This window comes from Stenella coeruleoalba, assembly GCF_951394435.1.
Source record: "Stenella coeruleoalba genome assembly, chromosome: 19".
Classification (NCBI taxonomy): domain Eukaryota; kingdom Metazoa; phylum Chordata; class Mammalia; order Artiodactyla; family Delphinidae; genus Stenella; species Stenella coeruleoalba.
This window is the reverse complement of record NC_137165.1, coordinates 6,599,035-6,625,070: the sequence shown is the minus strand read 5'-3', so window position 1 is coordinate 6,625,070 and position 26,036 is coordinate 6,599,035. Positions and strand designations below refer to the sequence as shown.

At 44.1% G+C, this 26,036-nt stretch overlaps 1 protein-coding gene across 5 annotated transcripts in view; it reads left to right on the top strand.

The window, feature by feature from the left end:
• Positions 1-26,036, top strand: part of ADPRM (ADP-ribose/CDP-alcohol diphosphatase, manganese dependent) — a 388,290-nt gene that overhangs the window by 340,803 nt on the left and 21,451 nt on the right. For all 5 annotated transcript variants that reach the window (XR_013824978.1, XR_013824979.1, XR_013824980.1 and 2 more), the window contains one exon: positions 11,887-12,042. The gene's annotated coding sequence lies outside the window, so the exon portion shown is untranslated. The remainder of the gene's footprint in view (positions 1-11,886; positions 12,043-26,036) is intronic.

Genomic DNA, 26,036 nt, shown 5'->3' with positions numbered 1-26,036 from the left:
TCTTGGGTTCTATGATTACTTCTTTGGGCTAAGATTGTTTTCCTTTAACTTCTATTTTGAGTTTTTTGTTTATTGGGTTTTGTTTTCATTTTGGGTTTCTGTCTTGTGGTGTCCACATTAAAGAGATTAGGGTGTCAGAAGTCTACCTTGCGGATAAGTGGAGCATGGTGGTTGTCACTGAGTAATTTTTGTTGAGTAATTTCCCAAGCTCACACAATAAGAGCGAGGGTTAGAACTGAGGAAAACAGGTATGGCCTCTATCGAAGTACGCGGAGTCCCGTTACACGCCTTCTCCCTTCTGCGTCCTCTCATTCTTCCTGTTGTTTTCAGGGTCTCTTTTTGCTCCAGGTGAAATCTACCTGAGCTATAGATTGTTCCTTTTGGGTCCAGATTTGCAATTAGCAAATCCGACTAAAGGACCCAAGCTGATATCATTCATCCTCTCAGTCATCCAAAGAATATTTACTTGTGCCACGCGCTTTGATAGGTAATTCTGAAGTGAAGGGGACTCCATCCCTGACCTCAGGCACTCAAAATGAATATAGGAGACAAACATGCACACAACGAATAGGACGATCAAAGTGCCAGGGAGGAACTGATTTTTCTGGTGGGTATGGGACTTTCTAGAAAACATGACATTAGAACAGAGTTTGAAAGATGAAGAGGATTTCAGTACGTTCTCTTTCGAAAATGTGGTGCCAGGTGAGGAGAAATCACTCCAGGCAGAGGTTAAAGCCTAATTAATTAGAATAAAATCCAGAGTTCTCAACGTGGGCTATGAATCATCACGATCTGGTGCCTGCCTCCTTGCCGGATCCCATCTCTTATCACTTCTGCCCTTTCTCAGTATATGCCAGACACACAGGCCTTCCTTTAGTAACGAGAATCCTTTAAGCTTGTTTGTTTCCATCACAGGACATTTGTACTTGCTGTTCCCACTGACCAAATTGTTCCGCGCCGTCTCCATGTGGCTGCCTCCTGGGGAACATTTAAGTCTCAACTCCGATGCGTCATAGCAGAGGGATCCTATTAGAATCCCCATTTCACAAATCAGGACCCATTCTGTAATGGTTAAGTCACTGACCCAGGTCACCCAACTAACAGGTGAACTTGCCAGGAATTGGACCTCCGCAGTCATAGCCTAGAGACCCAGCTTGTATCCACGGCTCCACACCGCCCCTCTCACCATCCAAACTGATCTGAGTCGTACGCTGACATGTTTCATTCTCCTTGCTCTAGAATATGTGGTCCATGAGGGCAGGGGCCCCGTCTGTCTTGGTCACCACCATATCTTCAGCATCTGGCGTATAGGATACACTCAGAAAATATATTTTGAATGACTAAATGATCAAGAGCTTGGGGAAGAGAGAGAGTGCATAAAGGAAGAAGCTTAGAGGTACACTACTCCTAGATAAGGAAATAGCAGGGAAGCTAATTTAACTGTGACCTCTGAGAACTAAGTCCCTATGTTTATCCTTTCACTCAAAGTAATGACAGACTTGTTGGAAATATAGAACAGGTAGGAGCAGGTACCGTGGCTAGACGGTAAGGAATTGGGGGAAATTAAAGGCTTTAAGGGGTGGGGAATCCTTGCAGTGTACCCCAGACTGTAGCACATAAATGACTGCCTCCTTCTAACCAAGGAAGACAGTGGCTATCACTTCATGGAGGTCCTTTCCGTAGAGCGGTGACCACTGTATAGCAGGAAAATAACTTTCTAAAAGGTCCCCGTGGTGTCAGTAACCTAGGAGTCCTCTCCAGCTGACCAAGAGGAGATGGCCATAGCGGATGGTGTTAACAAGCCTGAAATTATTCAGGCTATATTTCTGCAGTCTGCTGCCTGCCAGAAGCTCACTCCCAGCCGCAGGTCACTCATCTCTTCCCAGGGAAGTGCCAGGATGCTCACCAGACTACGTCACCTCCTCTGTAGGCTTTCCAAGATGGCGGTGGTTCCAGCACAGCGGCTGCTTCTCCTGTCCAGAGCCACTTGGCCATGGCCCAGACTTGCTGTGGCTCTAAAGAGAGGAGGCTGGACTTGCACTTTTAGATTTTGATTCACAGAGTAGGCTTCCAACTGCTCAACACACCTTCCTTCTTCCTAGCCTCTGCGAGGAAGTCCCGCCACCCAGTGGTTCATAGTTCTAGCTTTCCGGCCAGATAACCTTCACTGCTTCAGTTGAATAAATGATGATGGTTTAGGTTTTGAAAGTTATAGTGTGGATCAACTCTCCAGAATTATAACCACCATATATTGATTATTTTTTCTGTGCTACAGACTTTTCTAAGCCCTTTACAGACACCATCTCATTGAATTTCAGAACAACTCTTTGTGATAGAAACTTTATCATCCCCATTGCACAAATGACAAAAACTGAGGGATAGAGAAGTTAATGAATTATTCAATGTCTTATAGGTAAAAAGTGTCAAACTTCAAAGTCAGAGTTCTTAATCACTTAACTATGTGCTGTGTTTCATTTTCTCCACATATGCCCTAATCTGGGCATTGAAGGCACATATCACTACCAATCACTACCTGCTGTGTTTGGGGAGGATTTCTAAAGTTTGGTTTCTTCATTTAAAAAAGTAATTATGTTTCTTAACATGGAAACCTCAGTACCCGAAACCAAAGATACAGAGACATCTGTTGCTTCTAGCCTGGCCAGAGTTGATTTAGGAACTAAGTATCAGAACATAATCAGTAATGATCATGTGGCCCATTGAGTCGATAGGCAGAGCGCCATTAAATTTCAAACATATGCTATTAAGCCCAACAAAAATATATTCTATCGAGGGTCATCTAAATCCACAATTCCTTGGATTGGACGATTCAAGGGATATGAAGAAGTCCAAGAAGATGTGATGAGTATTTTATTCCTGGGAAGAGTAGGGATGAATCTTAGATTGGTCCAAATTCAGCCCCACTTTAACTAAGAATATAGGGTTTGGCTTCTAAACCACCATCATTCCTTTATTTGTCTAAACCACCATCATCTTCATCTTAAAGAGCTTCCAAGGGTCCTGGGTCATTCTAAGAGGACTGTCCACATAGCAAAGTGGAGGAAGACGGTACAGAGTGTCAGAATGCAGCCGGATATCACTCCTAGTCAGCAGGCAATGTTCTGGCAGCTGTCTGTGGAAATTACTCACAGGATGGCAAAGAGATGGAAATTGTCACAGTTCCGTGACACATGGGTGTTTGGTTCTCACAGGAATGGGAAGGGAAGATCTTCAGGTGGTGACTCAGCTCTCACACGCCACTCTGGTACTGGGGACAGATGGGGCTCCCTCAGGCATAGGATGGACAGTCCCTTCTGAGTGGCTCAGCTCCTATCTGTTTGGTCCAGACCCATGGTATCTTTTTCTAGTCTGGGACTGGGAAACCTGTTTTGCATATTCTTCTAAGTCTATTGATCTTTTTACTTTTTAATATAAATTTATTTATTTTTATTTTTGGCTATTTGGGGTCTTCGTTGCTGTGCACGGGCTTTCTCTAGTTGCGGCGAGTGGGGGCTACTCTTTGTTACGGTGCGTGGGCTTCTCATTGCGGTGGCTTCTCTTGTTGCGGACCATGGGCTCAGTAGTTGTGGCGCACGGGCTTAGTTGCTCCGCGGCATGTGGAATCTTCCCGGATCAGGGCTCGAACCCACGTCCCCTGCGTTGGCAGGCGGATTCTTAACCACTGCGCCACCAGGGAAGCCCCAAGTCTATTGGTCTTATACCCTGAGTCCTGGCTTTAGAAATCCAAAAGTCAAAACTCTGTTTCCATTGTCTGTTTCTGTTTTGACCACCCCCACTTTAAGACAAGAGTACCCCAGTTGCCTGGGCTGGAAGGAAATGCTTCTATGTTTGTCTGCAATGGTCATCTTAATATGTCCCTCTTTATGGGACACAAGTGCCCCCAGTCACGGGCACAGATTTCCAACCACAGGCTCCCCACAGGACAGTGTCTCTTAAGCTTAAAGCATGGAAAGGCAGCGAATGTGTGTTCTGGCTGGCCGACCGACTCTCAAAGGAGCAGAGAGAAGGGACTGAGCTAAGCATGCTAGGGGTCTTCTTCCAAACTCACCAACCAGACAGTTACTCCTCTTCCTCTCACAATGAAGGCCGACAGGGTGGAGAAGTGCTATAAGCATTCCTCCAGTCGGGGAGGGGATAATGTCCCCAGCGGCCAAAATTTTTGTTTTTAGTTTTGTCAGTTTTATTCATTATGAGGGAAATGTGAGTTGAAGCCACCCTGAGATACTACCACACACCCACCAGAACTGCTCCCATAAAAAAGACAAAACATACCAAGGCTTGGTGAAGGTGGGGAGCAACTGGAACTCTCCTACACGGCTGGTGGGAATGCAGTGCACCACTTTGGAAAGTTCTTTGCCGTTACCTCGTAAAGATGAATATGTGCATAGTCTATGACCCAGTAATTCCACTCCTGTGCATACATATTTTCATCAAAAGACATGCAGCAGAATGCTTATAGCAGCACCATTCATAATCGAAAAGTCACCAAATGCCCGACATCAACAGAATGGATAAATAGTAGTACATTCAAAAGACACAGACGTAGAGAATGGACTTGAGGACACAGGGAAGGGGAAGGGGAAGCTGGGACGAAGTGAGAGAGTGGCATGGACATATATACACTACCACATGTAAAATAGATAGCTAGTGGGAAGCAGCCACATAGCACGGGGAGATCAGCTCAGTGCTTTGTGACCACCTAGAGGGGTGGGTTAGGGAGGGTGGGGGGGAGACGCAAGAGGGAGGGGATATGGGGATATACGTATGCATATAGCTGATTCACTTTGCTATACAGCAGAAACTAACACAACACTGTAAAGCAGTTATACTCTAATAAAAATGTTTTAATACTATACAGTGATAAGAATGAGCAAATTACCACTATGTGCACAATAGAGATGGATCTCACAAACTTAATGTTGAGTGAAAACCAAACCTATATATATATATATATATATAAAATTTTATTTATATGAAAGTCAAAAACAGGCAAAACACGTTACTGGTGTTAGCAGTCAGGAAAGTGAGACTTCTGGGGTGCTGGTGATATTCTGTTTCCTGATTTGAGTGCTCACCCATTGCTGTGTGAAGTTTGTGAAATTAATTGGTCTCTGTCGTTGTGTGCTTTTCTGAATATTTTTTATGCTTTAATTGCAAGTTCACACAGACACCTCCCTACGTAGAAACATGGACACGTATGCAAGCTTCATTCTCCCCACCTCTCAAAAAATTAAATGGCTCTGGGTGGCAGCCCTGAACAATCGCTCTAGCTTCCTCACTGAAATGCCTATGAAGACAGCAAAAAAGCCGTCCAAGTTTGGCAGTCAACCCTATTGACACCACTGGAGAAAACTCCCCTGTGCCTCAGGGCTTCTCGTAAGGGATTGCGAGTGTGGTGCCATGGCTGAGTCTGTCTACTTGAAAATAGTAGAAATGCCTTTCTTCCATCTTCAATATCTTTACTCTGGGTTAGAAACTCAAGTTCTGCATCTAAGGGAACACTGAGTTCTCGTCCTTGCCCCAGTGCGTGTGCGTGTGTGTGTGTGTGTGTGTGTGTGTGTGCGCGCGCGCGTGCGCGCGTGCGTAGGGTGTTAGGGTCTGTTCCTTCCCCCCACCGCTAATCCTGTTACAGTATAAAAGGGGCTTGAAAGTGTTTCCTTACTCAATCTAGTTCCTGAATTAGGAATTCGAGTCTTTGCGTTCAGGTGAATTCTGAATCCTGTGGGGAAAATTTGTCTCTACAGAGCTTTCTTTAGAAAGTACTCTCATTCTTGGAGACGTACTTTTCCAGAAAGGATGTTTTCTCTTTTGCCGTATTTTCCACCTCACAATTCTTGACGGGTCTGTGGATCATTCGCAGTGGTATCTGGTATTGTTTTGTCATGCCATTTGTTCGTTAAATTATTTACTCATTTAGCACATCACACCAGAACTACTAAATCAAAAATCTCTGCTTTTCACTACCAAAAACCAAATTATCCATAAAGCAATATGCTGATATTTTCATTGTCCAGGAACTTGAGTGGAAATTTTATGTTTATTTAAAACTTAACATTGAGGTTGACATCTGTAGAGTGTTTGTACACGTAAATAAGACAACAGGAAACAGTACAAAAGAAAGTGGGAAAAGAGTAAGAATAGCAATTACAGAATAAGTGAAAATGACCATAAACATAAGATACACTGCCTCACCAGTCATGAAATCAATGCAAATTAAAATAACACTAAGATTCTTCAGTGATCCTATTTTCAAATATTAAAAATACTTAAAAATATTCATTATTGTGCAAACAGGCAATCTCATACATCGTTGGTGAGAGTTGGGCTGGAACTCTCGCTTTGAAGGCAATATATTTGCAGATTACAAATGTACATTTTATCAACATTTAAAAATTGTGAGCCTTTTGACCTTATGGTTTCTACACGGGTACTTAAGCAAGTGTGAAAAGACACAGGTAAAACCTTGCAGGTTTGTTGGTAACAGAAATATGGGAAGAAACCTAAATATGAATCAATTGGAACAGGTCTTTGTAAAATAAATAATGGTATTGCCATATCATGGTGCTAAATACAAAAAGAAGATCGGAGAAGTGAATATATACTATAATCCAACTTTATAAAAAATTAGTAAAGAGGGGCTTCCCTGGTGGCACAGTGGTTGAGAGTCCGCCTGCCGATGCAGGGGACGCGGGTTCGTGCCCCGGTCTGGGAAGATCCCACATGCCGCAGAGCGGCTGGGCCCGTGAGCCATGGCCACTGAGCCTGCGTGTCCGGAGCCTGTGCTCCGCTATGGGAGAGGCCACAACAGTGAGAGGCCCGTGTACCGCAAAAAAAATAAATAAATAAAATAAAAATAGTAAAGAAACATACACATATGTCTATGCTTAGGAAAAAATCCAGGAGAATAGACAGAAAACTTTTACCAGTGGTCATTTTGGGGAGGGTGTATAGCAAGGGACTTCACTTTCTACTTTATATATTTCTGTTGTTTGAATTGTTACAATATGATTATAAACCTGTTATGATCAAGAAAGACAATAAAGATTTTTAATACTATAGGATATTCACCCAATGCTAGCAATGTTATGTGTAAGTGATGGACATTCAGATTGTTTTAAAATTTTCTTCATTGTATTTTTGTACTTTCCAAAATTGTCTACAGTGAGTATCTACTTTTCATTTCAGAAAACAGGGGGCATTTCAAATAATAAGTCTATACAATTTAAACTATAGCATATGATCAAAATCATGTTGAACATATGGACAGCATAAAGCTTCAAAGGACATACACTTGAAAGTTAATGGTAGTTAAATGGGTGGTAGGATTATAGCAGAGTTTTTCCTTCCTTCTGCTCGTTTGCAAAATCAGCAGCTGTGTGACGTGAAGATCAATAGCTGGAATGACAGTAAGTTTATCATTATTGTAATTGTGCTCATTAGTATCTGAGTTCTCTCTCCCCTGGTTTCCCACATGCTTGTTATTTCCACACAGCAACGTTAATTATGGTGATGTAACACTAGAATGAATGGCTAGAAGTGGATGCAGTGGCACTATGGAGACACAAGCTAATAGAACAGAAAGGGGTCTTTAGACTTCACTCCAGGCTGCCTCCTACCTTAAGACAAGTAGATTTGTGAACCACTCCACACATGGAGCTGTCAGTGCTTTTCCTAAAGATAGCCAAAGAGACGCATGATCAAGACACTGACATTCCAACAAATAATTACAAATCATTCAATCCTACAACTGGGCAAGTAACCCACGATGTTGTGGTTTTCTTCTCTTTTATAAACAGAACTGACCAATGGTTGTGGGTCCATACTTTCTAGAACAAAATCCAAAATTTCTAAGTTTCTTTTGGAAGGAAATACCCAAAGAGAGGAGGAGTAGTTGATCAAGGGCCCCAGCCCTGAGACCCCTCATTTTCAAGTGTCTTTCATTCTAATTCCCCTAGTCACCACCCCTCCCATGCTGGTCCCCAAGAAAACACTGATTCTTTTTTAGTGGTCTGAGCAGAGACATAAGTCTTTATTTTTATCTCTTTCACATAATAGAATTTTCAAAAACTCTTTCAAAATGCTAATGTAGCCAAATAGGCTATGAAATGGACAAAGGCCAGAAGGATACACCAAAATGTTAACAGTGGTTACATCTAAGAAGTTGGACTATATGTTATTATTTTGACTAATTATTTTTTCTGGGTATTTAAAACAAGACATAAACATTTTCACTGTGCAGTGAAGCTTTCACTATGTGTACACAGGTCTTTCTTCATCTCAAGAAGAGTTTCTTCTACTGTATCTTTGGTTATTGCTTCTCGTTAAATTGTACTATTTTCTACTTCAAGAATAATAATTATCTGTATGCTGATTTTATACCCTCTTTTCTCATTATTATCTCGCTAATTGGAATTTTCCCCCAATTTCCTCTCCATTCTTGAGGAACTTCTCCATCGATCTCTAAGTCACTTATATGATTTTCTGCAGGATCAGTTTACTTTTTTCTTTGACTGCTGTTAAAATATTACCTTCATGGCCATATTTGTCCATCTCCTTTTTCGTCTTATCCTGCTCTCTTTTCACTTAGTCCATTCTCTCCTTAAGGATACCTTAATTCCGTGTCAGAGAAATCATGACTTCTTATACTCTATTGAAAATGCCTAATTATTTCTTAATAATTTGTCCTTGATTCTGAAATACATCATTTTCAGGTATAGGTTCTTATTTGTCTTTGGTTTGACATTCTCTTCTTCAGCAGTATTTTTCACAAATAGGGACTTAAATGTCCCTTGATGTGACATCCTGTCCCCCTGGGGGGTGGCTAAGTCCCCTGCTCAGACCGACGGCCACAGCATGAGTTCACACGTGCAGCCACTAATCCAACCCTCGTTTGGATGAAATGAGGCAGTGGCGAGCAGAATCTGGTGGTTTGATGTTGAAAGAGAGAACGAAGACTCTGACCCTGGGAGATGAGAGGGGTCCAGACAGTGAGATAGGAGTGCATTTTAAGCAAACTTTATCTTCTTTCCGGATTAGCCACTGGGCCAGCCTTGGCCATTTCCCTTCCTGTAGGGTCTCAGTGTCTCCCATAAAGGGGTGACAAGGAAGAGTTTTGTGAGCTGTGAATAAGGGTGATGAGCAAAAAGAGGCTTCGGTGATCAAATATATTATGAAAACAGGATTAAATAAAGATTAAGAGGTTTATTTACTGTGTCAGTACTCAGACACTCAAATAGGCTGGGTGTATGACAAACTTCCAGGAAGTGGCTCTGGTAGGCTGCACTTCCCAGACGTCATCGACAATGGTAACCATTTGATGGAGTCTCTTATTGGACAAACATTTCCTGGAAGACACTTTTAGAAACAATGTTCTAACTTTTGTGATTCCCATTCTCACTCACTCCAGCCTTTCTTTGTCTGTACAGATAAGGTAAGGGGGTCAGAAGGGCAAGCTAGTTACAATACATCAACTCCATCAGGCTCCCTAGAAAAACCTGGAAGAGTCTGAGGGGTGGGTGAGGCAGGACCACCTGTGCATGGCAAACATGATGTAGGGTGTGAGCACTTCCTGTCCCCCATGGCAATGGATGAGGACTGAGGGAAGGAACACATCCAATTACAAAAAGTCAATGGCAAGGGCTTCCCTGGTGGCACAGTGGTTGAGAGTCCGCCTGCCGATGCAGGGGACACGGGTTCGTGCCCCGGTCCGGAAGATCCCACATGCCGCGGAGCGGCTGGGTCCGTGAGCCATGGCCGCTGAGCCTGTGAGTCCGGAGCCTGTGCTCCACAACGGGAGAGGCCACAACAGTGAGAGGCCCACGTACCGCAAAAAAAAAAAAAAAAAGAAAAAAGTCAATGGCAAGAACTCAGTCATAAGCAAGGCCCTGAGTTCTTCTTCCTTTACACAGGAATCTGGCAGTGCAGCCTAGAAGCAAAATGTATTACTGTTATGTCTGAGACAGTGTATGGCATCCATTCTCTTGATCTAACATGGTCACAGCTTCATATAAAATTCAGAGTATTAGACTAGAAAAGAATAAGGAGCTCTTGGACTCCAACACCCTTGACTTACAAATGGATAAACTGTGGGCCTGATTCTGATAAATTGTGCAAGTATTAGACCCGTGGAGACACAGAAAGCTGAAGAGCAATAATGACTACAATAAACAAAATTAACACTGAACCCAAAAGACAAAGAATCAAGAGACCTAAAATTAGGAACATTTTTATGACCAAGGAATCCCATTTGCTGGAGAGGCAAAGGCAGAAATGTAAATACCAACATTGTAATCCTCCTGTCTTTGAAAAGGGCTTTGGGGTAGACCCAACCCATATTGATGGTTCCAGACTAATTTCCTTTTTGGTAAACCCAAGTGAATCTCTCACCATCTTTAGCAGCACAGCTTTGCTGAGGAAGCAACAAATAGGCATTTATAATTGTGATACGGAGTTGAATGACGCCCCTGAGCTGGTGGGCACAGCTACAGGAATCTCAGGAAGTGTTGCCTGACAGTCCATCTAAGGCTTGCGGTAAATATGCCTTCACGGGCTGTGTGTGTGGAGGAGAATCAGAGCAAGAGCAGAAGCAGTTGCCAGGGAGGGCTGGGGTGGAGGTCATGTCCCACCTAGGGAAGGTCTTTCCTTCTCCTCCACCTCTATGTACTTGCAGATCTGCTGGAGGGCACTTTCAGGATTTCGCCAGGTTGTGGAACAAGGAACCAACGGGGGCTTTGGAGGGAGACCATGCAGCCTTCCTCCCACCGGCTCCTCTGCTTTACCCTGGGTAACATTGCTCAAGCCCTGCATCCTTGCAGAACACCAATGCCCTTCCTTTTTAAAAGCCCTCCCTTGAAAATTAAATGAGATTACAAGTTTTAAGCCTGGCACATAGTAGGGGTTCAACGAATATAGTCCCCCCACTCCATGCGTTCCCCGCTTTCTACTTTGTCCCTGAATGCGGGACCCTAATTTATCTAGGTCTCAATTTCATCATCTGTGAAATAATAGGGCATGAGGCGATTGCTGGGCTTCCTTTTAATTCAGGCATTTTAGGAGTTTCTCATTGTACACCATACAGAGAAGGAACAGCAGAGGCTGGGACTTCTGTGACCCTGGTCTGTAGGGGTGAATTCCCAGGTTGCTCCCCAGCATCAAACATGACCTAGGCAAAGACAGGAAAAATAAATGACTAGGAAAGGGCCAGCCTTGCAGTGTGCTTGCCTGCAAACAATTCACACGCGGTTGGGGGCCCTCAGCTGGAAACCAGCGTTTCATTTGCAGTGAAAACTTCATTTGCAGCGAAAACTTGCTACTTGCAATAATGTCAGTGGCTGACGGTTGGGATTCAGTGGCTCCTGGCCTAAGCCATCACCGAGCAACCAATTTTCACTTTGCAAGTCAGAATGACCCCTCCAGGGCTCCGTGCCAGAGAGGAAGGGAGGCGTGGGTCTCTGTTGGGACACGTTTGGGCACGGAGCCCATAGGGGCCTCAGATAGCTGTTTATGGCCTGCGGTTCTTGCCCCTTACAAGCCCTTCTTCACTACAAACACATAGCTTTTCTTGTTCTGGGAGCTCTCAGGGGCTTACCCATCTTTCTTAGAGTCAGAAAGAGGAGGGAGGAAAGCAGGCAATGAGAAAAAAGGCAAACAGGAAGATGCAGCTGTTCGAAGCAGCAAATAGAATATCGGATGTGGCCCCAGGACTGCTGGGTATAATGCTTGGATCTGACACAAGCCAGCCGCCTGGCCACAGCTGTCGCCTCCTGTCTCTGGATGCAGTTTGCTCAGGTGTAAAGGCTCGAGGTTTGACGAGGTGGTCTTGGTTTGACTTCCCGTTGTCCCTAATGTCCTGTGACTCATTCTAAACAGGGAAGGGCGGAGAAAAGGAGGAAATGGAAGAAGAGAAGGAGAAGGTGGAAAGCAGGTGGGTGAGGCTTCTTCAAAAAGAAGAGAGGAAAACGAGGAAGGCTGCCCCAACAAAGAGGAAAACAACACAGATTTGCCGAAAGTATTCCTCACAGAGCTGTAAGTAATCTCTACGGTAATCACGATGACAATTATTAGCATAAACAGCCGAAGTCCTAATTAATTTCCTAAAGGGCAGCATCCTGCAGGTGACTCAGGGATGCTCTCCCCACCGACGCCCCCCCAATAAAAAAAAAACCCATGAGGATCCCTCTTTCCTGAGTCCATAGTTCTGGGAGCCAAAGGGGAGGACGAGGGAAACATTTGGGCTCTGAGTCTGGCCAACTGGTGTTGAGTTGCCCAGGACAGCCCAAGAACACCCGGCCAAGGTTGTTCTGCAGAGACAGCGTCCCAACACCCACGTGCTCTGAGCCTGCACCAGTAGCAACAGGATCCCAGTCACCTTGTACCGTCGAGGGCTTCCCAGCTACTTCCTAAAGGGGACCATAGGCCAAAGGCTTCTTATCCACAGAAGGACCGCTTGTGACTTTCCTGGCTACCTGGATCTGTTCTCATTCTCCCTGGCTTTGCTTTACTTCTGTTAACAGCCATCATCAGCTCAGCCCTGCCTCTCCTGGTCCCCAGCGTGTGGCAGGTCCCTGATCCTGTATCCCCCTCCCTCCACTTGCCTCAGAACTGACCCGGCTCCTTTCCTTCCCTAGCTCTGATCTTCAGAGCTCTTTGGATCTCCCTCTGAGTCTCCTAACACCCTGCGTCAGGAAATGCTTGTACACAGCCCCGCGCTCTTATGAAACTGCAAGGAATCCACTCTAAATCTTAAGGCTTCACTGCTGTATCCAGGTTATGTTTACAAGATTAAGACTGGTGGGAGGTGGGCAGCAAGTAATCAATTCAAAGACACTTTCTGGAAAGAAATCGGATTCAAACCTGTTCAGGGAATTAACAGCACTTAAAAAAATTTTATGTGAGGCAAGCCATTATAATTTCTCACAAAAGGCCTGCAAGTGATTTGGGATTGGTTTGTAACCTGTTACAGAAAAACCCAAATTCAGAATAAGATAATCCTAAGAATGGTAATCAATGAGGTCATATTGGTTTGTGGTATCTTGACTCTGTCCAAAGGACAGGGGGTGCGTATGAATCAGAGAACAATGATCAAGAAAAACCAGTATTAACCCAAAAGCTAAGGTGAGAATTGGGGTAGCTATTCTAAAAAAATGGCAACTGGAGGGGTTTTTAAAGCACTCACAGCGATTACAGAAAGCACAAGTACACCCCAAGAAAGTCTGCGTTATTGGAAAGGGATTTACTGTAAATTCCTAATTTAGGACTAGGAATGGTTTCCTTAGGCAGGAATTGAGCACAGCTGCATTAGTAAGAGCATAACATTTGGTTTAGGTTTTTACATTTTGCAATATTTCACCAAAGCTATTTTAAAATTTACATGTCAATATAGTCATTTTTTATCTCAATATATCTATTGTTATATTAAAATCTTGTCTTTATGGATTTAGGAGCCCCGGCATTTCAGCTTCTTGTATCTATATTTTCTATTCTTGGGGAGAGCACAACAGTGAACTGGCTTGTGCGTTTAAATCCAGCTGTCCAGAGGCTTTCGACAGGCCCCATGCAGAGTTGTTAGGCAGTGGGGCTGTGGATCTTAGCATCAGAAACACCTGAAATGCTTGTTAAAAATATGCACTCCCAGGATGCCCAAAAGGTTTTCCAGTCTTGCACTGAGATGCACAAATCAGAATCTCTTGGAGTAAGACCCAAGAATCAGGCTTTGAATTGGAATCTGTGGCAAACTCTATTTTCCCAAAAGAGCTGTGACACAGTATCTCTCATCCCGTATCCTCCTCTGTAATATAATCCTGCCTCCATGCCTTCAAGAGGTGGGGTCTGTGTCCCCTCCCTCCTTCAGCCTGGACGGGCTTATGGCTGCTTTGCAGTGCGGGAACAGTGAAGTCAACATTGTGTGACTTTATACTGGGACATAAAGGGCGATGCAGTTTCTAGCTTGTTCTCTGGAGCACTCGCATTTGGCGTCCTAGGCTGCCTTCTAAGTCCAGCTAAGCTAAGGCAGCCCTGGTGTGTGGAAGCCAAGTCACCTGGAGAGGCCCATGCAGGTATTCTGGTGGCAGTACTGCTCTGCAGGTCATCCCAGCCCAGACGTTTGAGTGAAGGACCCTCCAGATGATTCTGCACTAGAAGACAGACATCCCAGATTTCACGCTATCCGGAGGACAAATGAGAATACTTGAGTTGTAATTGACATTACAGTTGGCTTTAATGTCACGACTGATGTTCGTCTATTTATTCATCCGTTCAATGAAACATGTATTGATTGTCCGCTATCGCCAGATTGTTCTAAAGTCTGGAGACCCAGCAAAGTCCGAGAAACATCCCCCAGTGTCAAGGACCATACATTCTAAGGATGGCAGAGCACGGTGGGAGGAATAGACAAAAACAAATAAATAAATACATTAACAAGATAAGGTAATGTTAAATGTTGTGAAAACAGTAAAGCAAAGGAATGTGATGGGGGCAGGCACTATTTTATATTGCGTGGTCAACCTCTCCCAGGAGTTGTAGTTTGAATTGAGACTTGTATTTGTTTCCTGGAGCTGCCATGACAAAGTACCACAGACTGGGTGTGAGGGTTAAATAACAGAAATGTATCGTCTCACAGTTCTGGGGGCCAGAAGTCCAAGATCAAGAAGTTGGCAGAGTTGTTTCCCTCTGGGCGCCGTGGAGGAGAATCTGGTCCATGCCCCTCTCCTAGCTTCTGGTGGTTTGCTAGCCAGCTTTGCCATTCTTTGGTTTGAAGAGGTGTCACCCCGACCTCTGTCTTCATCTTCACACGGCGTTCTCCCTGTGTGCACATCTATCTCCCAATTTCCCCTTTTTATAAGGACACCAGTCACATTGCATTAGGGGCCCACCCTAACCCAGTATGGCCTCATCCTAATTTAATTAACTGCGCCTGCAATGACGCTGTTTCGCAATAAGGTCACATTCTGATGCAGTAGGTTTCAGGACTTCAACTTATGAATTTTGGGAGAACACAGTCCAGCCTTTAACAGTACCTGAAGGATGAGGACCCCGCTCTATAATAATGTGGAGCTGAGCATGCCAGGTAGAGGGCAAAGCAGAAGCAGAAACAAGTTTGATATTCAAAAGTCAGACCAGCAGTCAATGCTGGAACACAGAGAGGAAGGGGGTTCGGCCTCATCGTCACATGGATTGACATGTACAGTGAACATTCCTCTAAACATTGCATCATGGGTGCTGTCACCAAAAGTCTGAGCTGCCCAGTGATCATATGCAATCCTCAGGGGTCCTATCAGTTCTACTTTGGACACATGGCTCAGAACCCAGCCCTCCTCTCCATCCCCACCAGCAGGCTTTGGTGAGCCATTTATTCCTCTCTTCTACTCTTTCAGTTGCTGGTTCATTGATCTTCCTGCCTTTAGATTCTCCACCCTCCCATCCATCCTTTGGAATACCAACAATCATTTTCTAAAACAGAAATCCAATCTCACTCATTCTAAAAAATATTCCTCCACTGCCTCTCCATTATTCACCAAAATAAAGTACAAAATCACCCGCGTGGTGCTGAAAGTCATACAAATCCAGCTTAGCTCCAGCCGAGTCTCCAGCCTTTCTGTCAACTGGACTCACTTCCCATTTCCCAGACTTCCTGTGTTAGGACTCTATTTTTGTTCATGCTTTCCCACTCTTCCCAGTTTTTTCTTTGTGTAATTTAAAAAAAAATTTTTTTGCCATGCTGGCTGGCTTGCAGGATCTTAGTTCCTCAACCAGGGATGGAACCTGTGCCCTTGGCAGCGAAAGCATGGAGTTCTAACCACTGGACTGCCAGGGAATTCCCATCCCACTTTTTCTTGATGAATACCTTATCTTTTAGAAACAGTTTGGTATTCATCTCCATTGGAAGAAAAAAAAAAAAGCTACTCTTCTCCATTCTTTCCCGAGAGCCTCCCCACCCTCCTTGGCCTGTGGTGGAATTAATTGCTTCTTTATCTTTGTCCCTATGGCAGCTTGCTTATCACGTGTCTCCTTGGCGTGTAGGTACCTGTTTGAATACCAGTCATTGGCTTCCCTTGTTGAAACCATGAATTCTTTGTCAGTGACAGTGCCTAGGATGGTACGTGTTCCATGAATGTTCGCCAGACCAAATTTAGTGGAATACTAATAATGAAATGAGTGCTGGCCTTCGGATTAGGTCACCACTGTTGGCCTGAAACAAAGAGACAGACAGATAGTTCTGTAGCAAAGATGGGTTTATTCAGGGTCAGCAGAAAACTGCAGTTCGGGGTCTGCAACCACGGCAAGCCGCCTGTAAGGACCTGTACAGCAAGGAGAGAACGCTTTTATAGAACGGAAAGGAAGTTGGGAGGGTGATAGTAGACAAAGAGTTTTTCAAGGCTTGTCATTGGCTGAGTCCTGGCCAGGAAAGAAGACGAGTCTTTCTTCTTCCTGTTGGGCTCTGCTGTCCTCACAGGGCTTGAGAGCGCCCCCTTCTGGTCTCCCAACTCTATTTAATTGAAGTTTCTGCTCATTAATTCTTTTCTAAAATATTTATTTATTTGGCTGTGCCGGGTCTTAGTTGCTGCATGCGGGATCTTCATTGCCACGTGCAGACTCTTTTAGTTGTGGCATGCACGTGGGATCTAGTTCCCTGACCAGGGATCGAACCGAGGCCCCCTGCTTTGGGAGCGTGGAGTCTGAACCACTGGACCACCAGGGAAGTCCCTGATCATTAATTTTTACACGACTGTTTTGGTCATTGACATCCGTGGACCAGTTTCAGAGCTAATATTATTATCCCTGTCAATGTCTGTATCGATATAACTTAGTAGATTTGACATCTAGGCATGAATTCAAGTCCATTAAGATTAGGTACCGTCCTACCTAGAGACTGTCATACTGAGTGAAGTAAGTCAGATGGAGAAAGAGAAATATCGTATGATATCACTTATATGCAGAATCTAAAAAGAAATGATACAACTGAACGTATTTACAAAACAGAAACGGATTCACAGACTTAGAGAATGAATTTATGGTTACCGGCGGGGAAGGGTGCGGGGAAGGGATAGTTAGGGAGTTTGGGACTGACATGTACACACTGCTATATTTAAAAAGGATAACCAACAAGGACCACCTGTATAGCACAGGGAACTCTGCTCAGTGTTATGTGGCAGCCTGGATGGGAGGGGAGTCTGGGGGAGAATGGATATGTATGGCCGAGTCGCTTTGCTGTGCACCTGGAACTATCACAACATTGTTAATTGGCTATACTCCAATACAAAATAAAAAGTTAAAAGAAAAAAGATTAGGTGCCATCTTAACCTCTTGGGCCTCAGGTTCTTTATCTGTAAAATGAGACGTTTGGACCAAATAAACTATAAACCTTTTGCTTGCTAAAGATGTAGCATTAGCCCCATCTTTCCTGCTGGAGTCAGAATTTACATAATAATTATATCACCATCACTGTTGACATCGATCTTACTCTCCTTTTGTTTAGTTTTGGGGACACTAAGGTATGGGTCCTGCTTCACAGTGCTCCCGTTTTATTGTTGTTGTTTTTGTGGGGGCCGGGGGCTGGCAATAGCTCTTTTTCTTTTTAATTTAATTTATTTATTTATTTATTTATTTTTGTCTGTGTTGGGTCTTCATTGCTGCACACGGGCTTTCTCTAGTTGCGGTGAGTGCAGGCTACTCTTCATTGAGATGCACGGGCTTCTCATTGCAGTGGTTTCTCTTGTTGCGCAGCACGGGCTCTAGGCATGTGGGCGTCGGTAGTTGTGCCTCGCGGGCTCTAGAGTGCAGGCTCAGTAGTTGTGGCGCACGGGTTTAGTTGCTCCACGGCGTGTGGGATCTTCCTGGACCAAGGCTCGAACCCGTGTCCTCTGCGTTGGCAGGTGGATTCTTAACCACTGCACCACCAGGGAAGTCCATGCAATAGCCCTTTTGAAACTGACCTTGTCGTTAGCATTTTTTAGGATTGTGTGTTAGGAGAAATGTAAGATTAAGGGTGTAGCTTTGCACATTTTTTGTTTTCCTGTTTTTTGTTTTTACTTATAAGCTCCTGGGTCATGGTAAATTACAGCAGCTTTTCTGAAAATTTACCACACAGGAAGCTGTGCTGAACTTCTCCTGTGGCCTCCTAGTCCCTCTCCCATTAATTTCCTCTAATTCTCATTAGCATGTTTCTACCGCAGGCTCGGAAGCAGAGAGAAATTCTTGTGCAGCTCATTTAACACCTGCAGGTTCTGAGAGCTGGTGGAGAAACTACATCAATAAAATAATCACTCACTTTCTCAGAGATTTTAAATTTGAACCCTTTAAAGGTTAGACTTTTGTTTTGATTTCTATTTATAGTTTTCCATCAAGTCGTATGTTAATTAATGCTCTTGTCCTTTCAAGCCTCTCATGTAAAGCATTAGCCTCTCATGTAAAGAGAGGCTAAAACAAAATCTGAATGAAACCGTTTTCAGTGTATGAATGGCCGTAGTCAAGAAAGTATTCCGACATTTCAGAGGCGGGTGTGGCTTTTCTCTTCTGCATCACCACAGCCTGCTTTAGAAATCCCTGGCAAAACCAGTGGGTAGCTGCGAGGTGGGACTGGCAGATGGGACCCAGCCTGGGAGCTGGGTGATGTCCTGTGGTTTGGAGCTTCATCCAGCAAAGCTGGAAACTCTCATGCACTGAAGTGTGTGAACGGGAGGTGTAGCAAAAAGGGATGGGCAGGAAAATGGTCAGAGTTTTGAAGTTGTGTCTGTGTAGGAGGTGCGGGGTGGTGGGGGCGTTACTTCTTCTCATGGGGGCAGGGAGCTTATTCCCTCCCTACTCGAAAAAACCAAAAAACCCATTGAGAGGCTGGGAAGAGGGCTCCAAAAGCATCACTAGGAGAGATCTCCAGTCCCAGCAGGAAGGAGAGTCAGGCGTGCTACTCCCGGGCTGGATGCCACCCTCGGAGCAGGGCACCATGAGACGATTCTTGGGAGAAGGTGACCGTGTCCCTGGGAGTGATATGAGCTCAGTGACAGACACCCCCTTCTATGGGCATTTCTAAAGGCAGGAAGCTTGCGGGAGAAGCCCTCAGCAGATGGGCAGTGGGGACTGTGGTCTAGTGTGCCTACCAGAGGATGGAGGGGCTGCAGCCCGGAACTCCAGGGACCTCCAAGAACGAGAAGAGGCACTTAGCCATCCCAGGGCATCACACAGAGGCCTGCCTAAGTTAGCAGAGTAGGCAAGCCCTGAGGACTGCTCAGAGCTCAACCAGGCAAGCTCAGCGATACCCATCAGTAAGGCAGGAGATAGATGGGCCCCAGGCTGAGCAGCAGTTCGTCCCCTGTGGGCAGATACTATGAAATAGCAGAACGGAGGAGAAGCTGAGCCCTGTCCAGATAAGAGATAAAAGACCACGTATTCCCCATTCTCGAAGTCAAGGAGACCTTCCCGAGTACACATGTGCAGAAAGGTTGCTTGGAGGTCAAAAAAGGAGGGGGCGCCACCCCATAGTAAGTGATGTCAACTTACCCATAGGCCTCTTCTCTAGAATCCATCTTGGCTAAGAGATGTGCCTGCACACATGGGAGGGCCCTGAGATATACTAAATACGGACTCAAAACCAGGCAAAGGAAGATGATTCGCCAAAGGAAACCCGGAAAAAATGAGCCACAGAAGTTATTCAAACCACCACAAGGGCGCGACTCTCTCTCCCTGAGTCTGCCCGTGTGTCTATCCACACGTACTCTTTTTCCTCCTAATAAACACTTTACTTGTTTACTATTTTCCATCTTTGTGGGAATTCATTTCTGCAAAGCCGTGCAGGCCAGGGCCTTGTCACTGGCCATCGGTCTAGTGGCTAGGATTCAGTGCTCTCACTGCCGCGGCCTGACTTCCATCTCTGGGAACTGAAATCCGCTGCAGGCCGAGGCCACCCGAGACCATCAGGAGAGAGGCTGAGGGTGTGGACCAGTGGCAGGTGCAAAGGGAAACAAGGAAGAGGTGGGTGACTACAGAGGCTGTGATGTCGTTGCGCACCGTCCCAAGAAAACCTCACCTGCATCTACACAGAGGCCAGCACATTTCTGGAGACCAAAAACACACCAGATAGAATGAGGTGGATTCACAGTTAGGTAAAGTCAACTCCAATGTCCCTCTCCTTCCTCTCTGTCTTCCTAGAGGAATGAAGCCTGGAAACGTAGTGGGGAGAAGAGAACCCAGAAGGAGACCATGGCCCTACCCTGCACTGCAAGACAAGAGTGAAAGAGTAGACCCCTTCCCACTAACCACAATGAGAACCCAAAGCTGATTATGAATTTAAAATAGGAGATTTGAGTAAAGCTTTAAACCAGATGGAATTTTGATAACCCAAAGCAACCAGAAAGGGATACAATTGGCCCACATTGTGGCTGAGGAAAAGGGCAGAGTGTGGTTGGAGCACAAATGGGAAAAATAAAGCTGATTGCTATTCAGAACTCACCAATGTCCTACTGCTAAGCAAGCTGTCTTTCTCAGGAGGTCATAATGAGGAATAAACGTGATAATTATTAAACACATACGTACTTAGCAGAGCAAACTCCCGAAAAATTTCCCTTAGCCTAACTTCTCTTTCTCCGAAGTTTCACACATGGTAACTGTTAAAAAAAAAAAAAAAAAGTACCCTGCCCTCTACCTGTAAGCACGGTCTCCCTTGAAAAGTCAACACTCCCCCGCACTCCCGATCCACCCATCCACGTGAGCCCTGGGGAGTGAATGGAATCATTCTTTTCAGGCCGAATTTCTAGGGAGGAGCAGCCCTGTGGGAAATCCAGAGACTGTCACTGTCTTAGTCTGCTTGGGCTGCTAAACAAAAATACCATCGACTGGGTGGCTTGAACAACAAATGTATTTTCTCACAGTTCTGGAGACTAAGAAATCTAAGATCAAGGTGCTGGCGGATTCGGTGTCTGGTGAGAGCCGGCTTCCTGGTTTATGCGTGGCTGTCTTCTCACTGTGTCCTCACCAGTGAAGTGGGAGAGAGCTCTCTGAGGTCTCCTTTTTTTTAATAATAACTTTTTAAATCAAAATATAGTTGATTTATAATGTTGTGTTGGTTTCAAGTACATACCAAAATGATTCATTCATATATATATATATATATGTATATATATCCTTTTTCAGATCCTTTTCCCTTATAGCTTATCACAAAATACTGAGTATAGTTCCCTGTGCTCTACAGTAGGTCCTTGTTGGTGGAGTCTCCTTTTTAAGGATGCATATCCCATCATGGGTGTCCACCTTCCTGACTTCATTACCTCCCAAAGGCCCCACATTTTAATTCCATCATGTTGGGGGTTAGGATTTCAATACGTGTATTTTGGGGGGGGAACTCAAACATTCACTACATCCCAGTCACCTTTTATCTGGTTTCATTTCTTTCTTTCCTTTGTGACTTGCCCATTCATGATATTTGCCCATTTTTCTATTTCTATTCCATTTTTAAAATTGTCTTAAAAAGCACTTTCCATACTAAGAATATTAGTCCTTTGTTACAGGTGGTGCAAATATTTTCCTGGTTTGCTACGTATATTTCAAACTTAGTTTTGTTTTTTTAAACTTTTAAAAGTTTGGGTAATCATATTTACCCATCTTTTCTGTATAATTTCCAAGCACTCCAGTCCAATGTACTGTCTGTTAATGTCTTTCTTGCTTCATTTACTTCTGAATGATGCTCAGCTGCATCTACAATGTATGTTTCATGCTGGCCTTCCTCCCATAGTTGCTCTGCATTTTGTAGGAGGACTTTGGTAAGCCATCTCTTCACATATTAGAAATACAGGCGATACACTTGCTGCATCCTTGTTTGGCCATAAACATCTTCTTTTCTTTTCTAATCTCTGCATTTTATTGATAGCTTAGCTGGGTATAGAATTCCAGATCCAATATAGTTTCTTCTTAGAAATTTGAATATATTGCTCCTCTAACATAGCTCAGTGTTGCTGCTCAGAAGTGCATATTAATATGTTCATCTTTCCCTGGGTGTGACCTCTCTTTTCTCTCTGGAAGCTTTAAGGACATTCACTTAATGCTTTGAGTTAGGAAATTTCAGCATGATACATCTATATGTGAGTTATTTTCTCATTTATCCTTCTCCATACTCAGGAGATGCTCAGTATTAAGAGTCACGTCTACTCTCAGTTCAGGGAGTTTTATTTTTTTCTTTAATGTCTGTAATTATGTTTTATCTTCTTATGCTTCTGTTCTCTCCATCTAAGAAATCTACTAGATTGCTGTCAGGCCTCCTAGATTTGACATTTGTGTTTCCTAACTTTTCCCATATATTTTATTTATCTTTTTGCTCCCAGTTCTGAGAGATTCCTTTGATTTTACTTCCCAGATCAAAAACCTAATCTTAATCTTTGTCCAATTTATTATTCAACCTATCTAGTGAAATCTTTACTTTTGCAGTAATATCTTCATTTTGAAACATTTTTTCTTACTCTCTGATTGGTACCTTTGCAAAAGAGACTGCCCTTAATTTGTGGTTACGGTATCTGCCCAAACCTGTAGGCAGAAATCAGGATGTTTTTAGATAGTTCTCATCTTTTTCCTGAATGATCTCTTTTTTCCCTCCTCTGGGATTATTTAGTTTGTGTTTAATGATCCTTCTCTTTCTCTTTCATGCTTCTGAGTTTTTTTAATACCTTGCAGTCTTTGTTTGCAAGAGCTTTTTTTTGTTTCTTTTTAATGACAGGCTACTCTGACATGTGCAGACAATTGGTGTGCCTTTCCTCAGCAGTTGTATATGTCTCTTTCATAACAGGCCTTTTTCTTAAATAGAAAGACCAAATGTGAGGTTTCAGTCAGCAAGCATAATTATAGGCAGGCTCTCTTTTCATGTTTGGGGGCCAGGAAGATGAAAGCAGGGTAGGGACCCCCATAACTGTCCGTGCAAAGCCCTCTGAGCATGGAGCCTTTGAGTGTTTCAATTTTGCTGTTTCTCTGGCAGTCTCCAACACCCTTGCCAGGAACTCTTCTAGGGTAGGATGGATGTAAGTCATTTGTTCACTTCTCCCCCTGAAAGGTGCAGTTGGATCCCCACTTTCCTTGAGTCTGTAGGGATCTATGATGACGTCGATCCATAGAATATTAACTGAAGGGACATAATCAGTTCTGGGCCTGGGCCAGCTGTCACTTCCTGTTTCTTAGAGCATGAGCTCTGGGGAAAGTCAGATGTGGCGTGTAAGAAGTCCAACTCCTGGCAGACGACCATGCTGTGAGGAAGCCAGCGCTAGCCACGTGGAGAGGTTGTTTGGAGAGACAGACACTGGGCCAGGCCCCAGATACCCAAGCCACTCGGATGGCTTGTGCCAGGTGCGAGACACAAATGAGGAAACCTTTAGATGACTCCATCTCCCTGCTCACCCACGAGAGACAGACCGTCGAGCTGAGCCCAGTCAACCCACAGGAAGATGAGAGATGATAATACATAATGCTTTTTAACTCTTAAATTTCAGAGTGGTTTGTTACGAAGCAATGATAATAGATCACCCATTTCTTGTAGTAACAGATCAACTACTTTCTCTAGAAAGCAGTTTCCAGGCTTTGGCCTGAATGTAAAAGCCATAGCTGCCAGCAACTCTGCTGAAGAGAAAAGGACCTACTGCCGTAGGCTTTAAAATGCAGTTCTTCAATAAAAACCTTGAAGATGACCTCTGGCCCATGCTTGCACCTGGGGACACTAACGTGGGCCTTCTCTGGGCTCCTCTGAGAAGACCGATGTTTAACTCTGGTGCCTTGGGCTGTGGTTTCTTCTCATTTTTCTCTGTGAATCAGGTGAAGACTATATTGTATCCTCCAGACAGTCCCCAAAATTTAAGAGTTACTGATGGTATCTATTTCTTTTCCCCCGCTCTGTTATAGGGTGTGTGTGTATGTGTGTGTGTGTGTGTGTGTGTGTGTGTGTGTAATTTCAATGTAAACTTGAAAGAATATGGAAGTAGCAACACATGCTTAGGCTTCCATCTTGAAACAGAAACTTAGTAAATTCCTAAATAGAACTCAGTGATAAGAGCTCATGTATTTTAGATAGTTTAGCAGTATTGGGCAAGTGAAGAATGCACCATCTGCTAATATCTCATAAAAATAATTAGGTGGGGGAAATTCATGCAAAAACACAGTTAAATGAATATTCCCAAAGGAGAGTACTGTGCTTCCCCACGTTGTCACAGGCTGGCCTCGCCTCTCACACATGCACTGAAGCAGCATAAAGGGCCGCATCAGACAACAGGGAAAAAAATGACACAGGGTTTTGTGGCCTGAAAACCATGGAGGTAAGTATTTAATGTTTCTGTGAATTTGAAGAATTTATATTTTATGTTATCCTCTTTGGTGGAGGAGGGCAGGGCAGCAGAAAATAACTGACTTCTTGCTTGACTAGGTGGAGGAGAGGAGATATATCTTTCCAAGTGGAGGGACATCAGACAAGTTCACTATGGGTTGTATGCTGGGTTCAAAGGCCGCCGTGAGGCACCGGTAAATGTACTAGGGAACTGCCTGGGATGACTTCTGTGTGAAGCCAGAAGACTTCTATTACCTCTGGTTGCTTGTCAAGCTCGGCAGAAGTTTCTTCAGAGATGCAAATTTTAATGCACGAATCCTGTGGTCTCTAAAGTCTGAGGGACTGACTTTGGAGAGAAGGGGATGGGGACCTGGGAGAAAAATTCCTGAGGATTAAAATGGAAAATGAAAGAATTGGACAGTTTTGACCGGCCACCTGAAATAGACAGGTTTCCTGGGAGGGTTACAAGTGGGGTACCTCTTAAATCTGTTATAATTTGAGTATCTGTTGGTCCATTTATTTATAGACATGATTGATTATATAGGTGGTGAAGCAGGGGTGCAAGGCCACAGGCTGGGCCCTCACCTGTTCTCTCATCCAGACCATTCAGCTCTGGCCCAAACCTCAGATATTCCATGCAGCCCTACAGTTTAACACACTCAACTTCCTTGGAAGGCCAGGGACTATTATTATCATCATCATCATCATCATCATTATTGTTGTTATTTTTATTATATTTGGACAAGCTTCTTGGAATTTTGCTCCCAAAGCAACTCATCCGAATATTCCTTCCAGCTCATGTGCAGTTGAGTTGTAAATATGGTATTCTCCACTTATTGTCAGTGACGTTTTAGTGACAGTCTTAGACTGATGTCCCATACAGGTGTTGCATTGACCTGCCTCTTAATCTGGCTATGTTCTAGTCTGACTTTCAGGGCAGAATCACAAGAAATGAGTCAGTAAAAGCTTAAGAAGGATCAGACATAGCTCCATCTAAAAATCAATAGAGCTCAGGAGATACCACTGTTAAAAACTTTTAAGACTCTTTCTGTCTAGATAAGCTTACCACGATTTCTCCCCAACCCCCTGTCTGGTTCCCATAGCAGTTATTTTCAAACTTTAACGGGCCTAAGAGTCACCTCGGGAATTGGCTAAAAAAATCAGGTCACTAGAAATTCTGCTTTGTTGGCTTTGGAGTGAGGTTCAGAAATACCATTTCTAATAAGAAACTCACCCTAGTAAATTTTGATTCAGGTGGGTCATTGACTTCACACTAAGAAACAACAGGTACAAATTACACAAAGTAAACCTTACTTCACCTGAAAAGCTGGGTGTATTTATTTAAGATGAGGAGGGGACTTTTATTTATTTATTTATTTATTTTGGTACGCAGAGTTCTCACTGTCATGGTCTCTCCCGTTGCGGAGCATAGGCTCCGGATGCTCAGGCTCAGCGGCCATGGCTCACGGGCCCAGCCACTCCGCGGCATGTGGGATCTTCCCGGACCGAGGCACGAACCCGTGTCCCCTCCATCGGCAGGCAGACTCTCAACCACTGCGCCACCAGGGAAGCCCAAGGAGGGAACTTTTAAAAAGGGGTATTATGCAGCTTCATCCTTTTCTGTACTTCAGTGCAGAGAGAAGAACCCCAAAGAAAGGAGTGTATGGCAGTTACCAATAAAGAAAAAATAAATATAGGCAAATCAATCAATCACTGACAGTTACAGATTATAAAATAA